We start from the raw sequence: 11,007 nt of genomic DNA on the forward strand, positions 1-11,007 counted from the left end.
TGAGACCCGTAAGGCTAATTTATGTTCATTGATCAACTTTATAAGTTAATGATCTAATGTTCTAAAGTTGCACGGTGGCAATTTTGTGATTATTGAGAAGTCTCGTGGCAATTTTGTTATTATGAATGTTCAGATTGTAGATCTAATCAAATGATTGAAAATTGGTCTTACGGGTCTCACGAAAAACCTTTGGTCACATATGATCTCAAGTTTATATATATATATATATATATATATATATATATATGTATATATATATATGACACAGTAATCAAATAAGAATCACAAAAAGATTGAGAAGCATAAGAATTGAGCTAAGCTATAATTTAGTTTTGATCCTATTGTGTTAATTTAAAGTTGTTTTTAATGAAAAAAATTGACATAATCATCATTTTGGTAACAGAGGTTCACCAAATTAAACACATACTCAACAATTGAATCATAATAGAAGTTATTATTTTTTAGAAGTTTAATAATGACATTATTTCATGTATATGTTATTTCACCACACGAAATCAAACACAATTTTCATTTATAATTTATTTCACCTTATGAAATCAAACACAATTTATGTTATACGTTATTTCATCTCATGAAATCAAACATAATTTCCGTTTATATGTTATTTTACCTTATGAAATCAAATACAAGTTATATGTATTTCATAAGGTGAATTATATTATGTGTTCAATAAGGTGAATCAAACATCATGTACCACCATGTTCCATCATACACAAATTCAAACCCAAACACAATTGAATCCCAAGATCATCAACACAAACAGATTATACAAAAATACAAACTAAACTGAACACATATTTCATACAAACTAAATCAAGTCAACACCAATCCCTAACTCAAAATCAGAACTACCTCCATCCTAGATCCCATTTAAATTTCTTGATTCGAAGAATACCTCCATCCCCATATCCCATTTTTGGGTTCGATTTCTTGGTTCGAAAAACACCTCCATCCCAGATCCCATTTTCAGGTTCAATTTTTTGGTTCGATTTTGGGTTCGAAGAACACCTCCATCCCAGATCCCATTTTCGGGTTTTATTTAAGGGAAACGATTGAGGATATCAAGGACGAAAGCATTGAATCAAGTGAAGAATATACCAGGTCTCATATCAACGCAGTCGACCCTTTCATATTTGTCGAACAACCTCTCCAAATCAAATTGGCGAGTCTCATAGTCAAAACTCCCACAGAAAATCGGTTCTGGAAAAATGAAGGGTGAGAGATACCTTGGATTTTGATTCTGGATTTGACGATAACAAGTTCCTAGCAGTACTTTGGATTCTTGTTCTAGATACCTTAGGCTTCACTTATAATTGTTATTCGATGTCCACGATTTAGTTTTAATTTGAATTTAATAATATAATATTCATAATACCCTTTCAATGTCCTTATAAATTGACAAAACTACCCTTATTTTTTTGTTTTTACTACAAATATGTTTTTTTTCAATGACCTTTGATTTATTCTAATCAATGGATTGAATTAGTCATCAAGTCCCTAACAGTTTTTTGGTCCTTACAAGATTTAACCACTATGTGTGTGTGTGTGTGTTAAAGTGATAAAATGTATCAAAATCAAACAAAGTTTGGTTTAGTTCCCATTTAGTTTAACGAATAAATTGTTACTCAATCGATGTAGCTATTTGGAGTTGTCTTTTTTTGTTCCCATTTTGATGCGTAATCTGTTAACTTTTTAACACTCGATGATGTACGTATATACCGGTTTCCGAATAGGTCACAACAAAGTTGCCAATAAACTTGATATTCACGTCATCAAAGTTATAAATCAACAGGTTACCGGTGAAAATGGGTAAAACAATTAGAAAATTTCAAACTTTTATTAAGCATGAAAAAAAACAGCCCTATTCGAGCCCCGCTAGGCCACTACTGACTAACACATATGCCCTTATCCTTAGAACATTTATATGGTCTATACGTATTGGCTAATAAATTTGGTCTATCTGTATAGCTATATGTGTGTGCAAAGTGCGCAAGTGATTGTACCAAATTCCAGATAAATATCTTTATAAATTTTACACATATGTCCTTATCCTTTCAACATTTATGGTTCCACCGTTACAAAGTTTATACACGTCATGCAATCAAATCCTATGGCTACACGCCGACACGTGATACCTAGCAAGCTACATAGATCCGTCCATATGTGTTCTTTTTTAATTATATAATATTTATATATGGCAAATGCAACAAACAAACTCACACACCCTCCTCATATTTGGTGAGGTTTGAAACTCTCGCCTTCTATGAAACCAAAGACTATGATACCGCTAGACCAAAGGCTTTTGATATGTGTATCAAACACATATGGATACGTACATGAACAAAATCTGAAGTCACATATTTGAATTGAAAATAGAAGCCTAACTCAGAGCAATAAACACAAAACTATCAAAAAATAAAAATCAAACATAAAAACTCTTAAGCGCATAAAGACGCACATATATATATGTACACAAATGATACATCAATATGAGATTGATATAATGAAGATGAAATTGTTTTACATATTTCTCATTTTGATGTAATTAATTTGTTTTCTAAAATTAATATAATGAAGATAATAATTTTCATAATTAATGTCTTCCACAATAAAAATGCCTAATGACCCTTATAATTTAAAAAAATGAAAAAGAAGATGAAAAATTATGATTGGCTGAATGAGACTTGTGTGTGTGTGTGTATATATATATATATACTAGAAAGATACTCGCACAATGCAGCGATATACATCTTGATTTTAATATTTCATTTTATTCTTTATCTCAGTAGATGTTATAATATGGTCTTATGTGATTTTAAAAAAAACGATTATGTTTTTATTTTTAAATAAAATATAAAACTGAAGATATCATAAAAATTTAATAAAAATATATCAATATTAGTATCAAATTAACTATTTAAAATTCATATTTTTGTATAATTTTTTAATTTAATTTTTTTATTATAATTTAATTTAGGTTCAATAACGAAGTAATTTATATTTGGTTTAATAATATAATTTTCTTATAAATATAATAATTAATTATTTTGTTAGAACTCGATAATTATCATAATTATATTTTAGATTTTTTATATTTTAAAATGAGATGTTTATCCTCTATTTGATTATGTTTATCCATAGTTAGTTACACAAATTCAAACATGGAGTTTTAATAAGTTGTACTTATGCATAATTTACCTGTAATCTTAAATTTTAAGTAATATGCATCAATATACAGTATTTCATGCATAAAAAAAATGGTTTTTAAGAGTTTTTCTCAAATGTTTTATAATATAGTATAGATAAATAAAGATAATCATCTCATTGATTAATAACATTAATTATCTTTAAGTATGTGGCTTATGATGGATCTCATAAATCTCACATATTTTAGAGTTCTCAAAAAATTAAGCCTATATATATATATATATATATATATATATATATGTGTGTGTGTGTGTGTATGGTTGAGTTCATTTGTTAACTTAATATATATTAACTTTGTGACCTGATCTCACCCATTGATTTTTGAAATTTATGGTTGAGATCATTAATGACATAAAATTTAATTAATTGCACACGTAGGCAATGTAACATAAATGAAAAATATTTACAATGAGTATTTTGGGAAAAGATTTTAATGATATGAGATTCAACTTGTTCACTCATGAACACATGCTTAAATTCATATAAGTGTTATATATCAACAAGCTTTTATGAACATAGTTATGTCAATTCATTTTGAAAGACTATTTCATGAATGAACAAATGTTCATGGTTCATATGCACTCATGATTCATGGTTCTTGATAGATGTATTCATGGTCCACCAATAAATACCTTACTTTTAATGGAGATAGTGAGCTACGGTTCATCGGCAAACACCTTAACGAACAATGTTGTGGTTTAAGTCCATACTGAACATTAACCATTGCATCAATAGTCAACAAACGATTTCTTTATGCAAGTTTAGCTATGCACAACTTACAACTATGAACATATTTCATTATATTGTTATGAAAACATGTTTTTATGATAATTGATTAGTTGTAATGGTCAATTAAATATGTTTCGATCAAGACCCAAAAGAAAAACTACTAACATACCTTCAACATTAACTGCATATATAGAGTTTAAAGGCTTTTTAATTGGTTTATGGAGTTAGTATAGTTAACACTCTTTTTTGAGTTAAGAAATGATCCTAACACACACATACACTCTCTCTCTCTCTCTCTCTCTCTCTCTCTCTATATATATATATATATATATATAAAGAGAGAGAGGACGTTTCAAATGCAATTTAAAGTAAACTTTTTTTTATATCTACAAAATTTCTAAAATAATAAAACTGTTAAAAGTTGGTCTAAGTTTACTTACCATTCATAAGAACTTCACAAATTACATACGAATTCGTTTTATAACAACAAACATATTTTTATGAGTTAAATTAATCAAGATTTGAAAACATAGGGGGGTTTACCAAACACTTACTCGGCAAATACTTACCGGTAAAATCTAACACTATCATTTACTTATCCGGTAAGTTTTTAGTCCAACAAAACGGTATCGTGTGTACAATTTACCAGATAAGCGCTTACCATGGTAAGAGTTGTCGCTCTCACTTACCGGGTAAGACTCTTGGTCCTTGGCTCACTCTTACCGAGTAAGATTCTTAGTTCTTACCATATACATCCGGTAAAACAATATGATTTGGTGTTCACTTACCCGAGTAAGCGTTTGGTAAACGGCTTCATGTTTATATGTTGGAAAAAGTATTACATAATATATTGTAGAATGTCAACATCAACGTCAAGATCGTCTGGGTGGTGTAGTCGGTTATCACGCTAGTCTCACACACTAGAGGTCCCCGGTTCGAACCCGGGCTCAGACACTTTTTTTCAACGTTTACCAAAAGAAATTTAAATGGGCTCCGGTATGGGCTTCATCGTATGCTACTAAATGGGCCTAATAATTAACCATCTATACTATATTATAAAGTATTTGACAAAAACTCTAAAAACTTTTTTTTTATGTACAAAATAATGTTTATTGATGCATATTACTTAAAATTGAAGATTACTAGTAAATTTCAATTTACTAAAGCTTCATGTTTGAATTAGTGTAACTAACTGGCAGATAAACATTTTATTTTAAATATAAAAAATCTAAAATATAATTAGAATAATCATTTAGTTCTAACAGAATATTTAAATATTATCTTTATAAAAAATTATATTATTAAACCAAAAGTAAAAAAAATAAATTAAATAAATATACAGAAAAACGAGAAATTAAATAGTGAGTTTGGTATTAATATCAATATTTTTTTTTAATTTTTAAATAGTTAATTTGATTGATACTAATATCGATACATATATTTCAAATTTTTATTTTATTAAAAAAAGAAAACATTATCGTTTTCTCAAAACCGCATAAAAACGTATTATATCGACAAAGACGGTAAATAAAACAAAAAATTAGAATGAAGATGTATCTCACTGCATTGCGTGAGTACCCTTTCTAGTTTCTTCAAAATGCCAAGTGCCAACCAAGAGATTAAGGTGGCCTTTTTTTTTAGAATGTTGAAATTTGAAGTCTTATTTCACAACTGTTTTTCTTTATAAATTGATAAACGTCTGAATTTGTTTAAATTATCAATTTATCCATTAATAAGTTATATTGTTGAATGTATAAATAAAATTTATACAATTTCACATATTTATTCATTATCATTATATCTAAATTATATAATTAACATTCATTTAAATAAAAATATATCATTAACATATTTAACACATTTAAATCATATTTTTTTTTTGAAGTATATAATATTTATATACGGCAAATGCAACAAATAAACTCACACACCCTCCTCCTCACCTTTGGTGATGTTTGAACCTTGACCTCCTAGGAAGTCAAAGGCTACGATACCGCTAGGCCGAAGACCCTTTGTTATATTAAAATATATCATTGGGAGATATGGGATTGATTTGGTAAGAATTTGATAGTGAGAAATGATCGATTAAAGTTAGTCAATAGAAAAACGTCGTTGTTGAGGGTTTGAAGAACCATAAGAGGCAAATAAGATGTTGGTTTACCTCTTATTAGATTAGAGGACAATAAGACATAAGTATGCCTCTCATAAATTGGAAAAGAAACAAGAGTCTGAATGGTCTTAGCTTTTAACGAATCAGGAGACTTACAAGAGTTTTTTTAATTAAAAAAAAGACCTAAAATGGTTAGTTGAATTAGATGTTATTGTTATCTAACTAAAAGCTTTTATTAAAGAAAAAATTGTAACTGATGCGCCTTTGCGGATGTTAGAGAAAGTTGAGCTCATGACTAATTCACCTGAAATGGCTATATGCTTGTGATCAAAAGACTTGTTCTTTCTTAACTGTACAGTTTAAATGACACGATCTTGAAGTAATCATGATTGCAATTTAGTTTAAATGGCACAATCTTGCGGTTGTTACAATGTCAATTTAATCCTTGGGTCGAGTTAATTTCTCACCAACCCACCTTTTGAATAAGGATATCTTGGTCATTTTCAAGATCGTAAAATCATCACGATCCAGTGTCTTATGCATATTAGCGTAGTTGCAAATTCCACAGAGTATTCATATAACCCTTTTAAAACGCAAACAATATCTCTAAAGAAGGCAACGATACCATCCGAAATGAAGGAAACAAATTATTGTGAAAGCAATTTCTAACTGACACCATTTGTCTTCATTATTTACATCACATGTCTTTATCCTAGTTCTTTTCGCATCAAACATGGTTACGTTTTTCTGGTAAGAATCTTGACAGAGTTTTACGATTAACAAAATCTTATAATAATAAATTTTTAGATACGACTGTTCTTTGATAACAAAGGTTATATTATCACACATATATCAACCCGGTTAATAATTATTTTTTTCTCCATATTTTCTTTATTATCTTTGTATATAAGTAAGATATATCTATACTCCCTTATAAACCAGATTTATCAAAAGTCTTAAAAACAATTTTTAATGTACAAAGTACTATATATATGCACAAAGTTTTTAAAAACAACTCATAATGCATTAAGTCTTAAAATCTCTTAATCTATAATTAAAATAACATATAATACAAGTTACTAATGCACATTATAACCTTTTTTTTCATGTTACCAAAATATTTTTGATATCTTTCACTCATGTTTTCACCCCTTTATACCTCTATGTCTTCTCCCCCCCCCCCCAAGATGAGATTTAAACTGATATTCACCATGAGTTATTAATAGTTCTCTCATTCAATTGCTCTAGATTTCTCGGTCTCGCTCTTGATCTCTTGATTCTTTGCTCTTGTTGTAAATCAAACACAATTGTGGAGTCGTTTAAATATGTTGAATTCTAAATATATTGGATTTTAAACCGTCATACAATTTGTTTCATCAATAGACTGTAATTGGAACCATAAATTTTATTTATTCAAATTGTATTAACATGTAAAGACCAAGTGCAACTTATATCATCGTTAAATCTTCTCTATTAAAACCAGTGAAACTTCAGAATCGTTAAAATCTACGGTTCCCGCCGCATTGTACGGGTACACAACTAATTCTAGGTTGACTCTGATTTTTGTTACAGTTTAAGGTCAAACAGTCTTTCTACTCGGTCTCAGGTTTTCTGAAAATAAATCAGATGCGAAGATTTCTAAATCGAACCAAACATCTTTCAAGTATTTTGATTATAAATTAGAGTGGAAAATAATGGAGATTTGCTTGTTGTCATCCAATTGGGATTGGCCCAAAATAAAGCACGAGATTGTGATTGTGAGGACCATTTCAACTTCTACACTCAAATGTTTTTGTATGATTTCAAGTCATTGTCACAAATTTGGCCCCCAAGAAGACGACTTTTTATCTTCAATCAAACACATCACTTATTTTATTTTTTTAATATAATATTTAAATCATTTTCAACATTAAATATATCAAATTTAGTATTTAAGATATTATTTAATTATAATTTTTTTTTTGATTAATTTGGATATCCAACTCGTTATGCGAGCCGACTAATCCCAGAGCGACCACCTGCTTTGCAGATAGCTCGGAGTCACCGCATTTGAACCTTCGTGGCCACAAGGGGGTTTTATTTTTTTTTGTACTTGAACTTGGGATCTCCTGTTACTTTTGATCCTTGGAGTCAAGCTTAAACCAATCAGAGACCACCCTTGTGATTAATTACAAATTATTTCATATAATTAATAAAAAAAATTCAACGGTGATATATGAGTCGGTGGTATTTTATCCATCATATCGTGTTCGATAGACTTTTATTTGACGGAATACTTTCAATAACGTATTACATATGTATTTTCCATATGTGAAAGTCTTGTGTTTTGTGGTGTCATTATTTGTCATTCATTTTCTTTTTCATACGTCATCTTCTGTGCATTAAATTCAATCATTATCATTTTAAACAAGTATTCTTAGCTCTTAAATTGTATAATATATATGGAATAAACTATAAATTTGGTCCCTGTGGTTTGATGTTTGTATACTTTTGGTCCTTATAGTTTTGAAATTATAGATTTGCCATTGTAATATATGAAAATGATTGGATTTGGTCCATATCTTTGAAACGGTCATTAAAGGTGCGTTTGGTACGCAAACTACGTGGGATGGGAAGGGACAAAAAAAAATAGTATCATGTTTGACATGCCATAAACAAAAAATACATGAAACAAGATGAGACTATTTTTAAATTTGATGGGACAAAATTTGATAATCTTTGTTCTACCAAAAAAGGTGGAACAACATGGGATTAAATACAAATTACTATATTACCCTTATTTCCAATATGGTCATTTTAACAGTTTTGTCATGTTCTGTCCTAGTCGTGCCAAACATGGGACAGACAATTAGTCCTGTCCCGTTCCGTCCAGTCTGAGTATTTTAATCTTTTTTTATGTTTTTATTTTTTCAAATGTAAATAAAAAAATAACCTTTATATATTTAATTTTTATAATTTTTTTATTGGTCCAAACTCCGGTCATCTTCTCTAAAACTCTCCCGTCAAACTCCGGTCATCTTCCATGATCAAACTCTCCCGTCAAACTCCGGTCATCTTCCCTGATCAAACTCTCCCATCAAACTCCGATCATCTTTTTCAATACAGAATCAAAATCGTAATAGAACCAACAATTAATTGAAAAAATCATCAGACATTTCTCGATATTTCTTGCCTGCCGAATACTGTGAATGCTAGAAACGAGAAGCCCCAAAAAATATCTGATGAAAAACTAAAAGAATGCTTATGTATCGAGACCTAAAACAGGTCCAAAAAGCTTAGGGTTCAAGAAATAATGAGAAAACGAAGAGATGGCCGAAGATGCAAACCCCTGAAGAAAACGATCCCCCACCCACCCCTTTCCCTTCAATTTCCACTCTATAGCTTTGATCTCCCCTCAAATGCAGAAGATTAGAGAAAGAATTGAAGGATTTACGATTTTGATTTCGTCTTCTGATTTCGATTCAACGAGATAGATTTTGGTGGTAGTAGGAGTTCCATCACCACCATCGTGAGTTCGTATTACCACTGGATCCCTCTGTTAGATCTTACAAACGCGTCTTTTTTTATCGCACCCCTACCTCAGTTTGATTCCTTCCACGTGCATCTGGGTCATTGGGGAAGACGACCGGAGAAGAAGGAAGTTGTCAGAGTGAGTTTGGTGTGAGTCAGCGGGAGGGATACGGAAGGGGAGGGGAGCGATGGAGTGGTCGTGAGGGGAGGAGTTTCGATGGATTGTTCTCAGCGGTGATTGTCGGAGACCGCCAAAAATTTCGTCCCTGTGAGGGTTTTGTCAGTATTACGTATATATTTTACAGCAAATTACATTTTTAGTCCCTATAATAATGTAATTTACATAATTTATCTATCGATTTATTAAATAAAAATGAAATAAATGTCTGAAAAGACTGAAATACGACTGACTTAAAGGGTTCCTTTAATGACCGTTAAAGGCAAAGACTAAATTCGGTGGTTTTGCATACCAAAATAGCAAATTTGTAATTTTGAAACAGTAGGGACCAAAAATGGTACAAACAATAAAATAGAAGGACCAAATTTATAGTTTACTCATATGTATGTTTATGTATGTGGCTTTGAGATAATGTGAGATCAAAGATTTTTTGCGAGACCCGTAAGACCAATTCTAAACCATTGGATTAGATCTACAATCTGAACATTCATAATCACAAAATTGCTACGAGACTTCTCAATAATCACAAAATTGCTACGCGACTTCTCAATAATCACAAAATTGTCACCGTACAACTTTAGACCATTCGATTATTAGTTTATAAAGTTGATCAATTAACATAATTTGGTTTTACGGGTCTCCGAAAAACCTTTGGTCTCACGTGAACCCAACCCTATATATATACATATATATATATACATATATATATATATATATATATATATATATATATATATAGGGGAACGTTCAAATAAAAACCACCCAATTTGTATAAACCGTGAAAACCTCATTCAACCAACCATAATTTTTCATTTTGTTCATTTTTTTGTAATTATGAGAGGTTGATTAACCATTTTTATTGTGAAGGTGTTAATCATGGATATTATCATCTTCATTATTTTAATTTTAGAGATTTACATGAAACAGTTTCATTAAAATTTTATTAAATATTATATGAAACAATTTCATAACTATATATGAAACAAATTCATCAAAAAAAGTACTATATGAAACAATTTCATAAGATTAAACAATTTCATGAAAAAATTTCATAAGATTAAACAATGAAATCGACGTATGAGGATGATTTGTACGGTTTTTACAAATAAGGGTAGTTTTCATTTGATCGCTCCTCTCTATATATATATTGGGTTGGGTTCACGTGAGACCAGCCTGTTTTCGTGAGACCCGTGAGACCACGTTTTTACACGTAAACTTCACAGCAAAAACACTGTGAAGGTTTTAAAAAGTC

General features: G+C 30.0%; 1 non-coding gene across 1 annotated transcript; it reads left to right on the forward strand.

Moving 5' to 3' along the window:
- The first annotated feature begins 4,837 nt into the window (after positions 1-4,837).
- TRNAV-CAC lies at positions 4,838-4,911 on the forward strand. The gene has a single exon. It is a non-coding gene; the product is annotated as a tRNA-Val (tRNA).
- Positions 4,912-11,007: the final 6,096 nt, after the last annotated feature.

The sequence above is a fragment of the Cynara cardunculus genome (assembly GCF_001531365.2).
Source record: "Cynara cardunculus var. scolymus isolate 2C chromosome LG 10, CcrdV1, whole genome shotgun sequence".
In the NCBI taxonomy this organism is placed as follows: domain Eukaryota; kingdom Viridiplantae; phylum Streptophyta; class Magnoliopsida; order Asterales; family Asteraceae; genus Cynara; species Cynara cardunculus.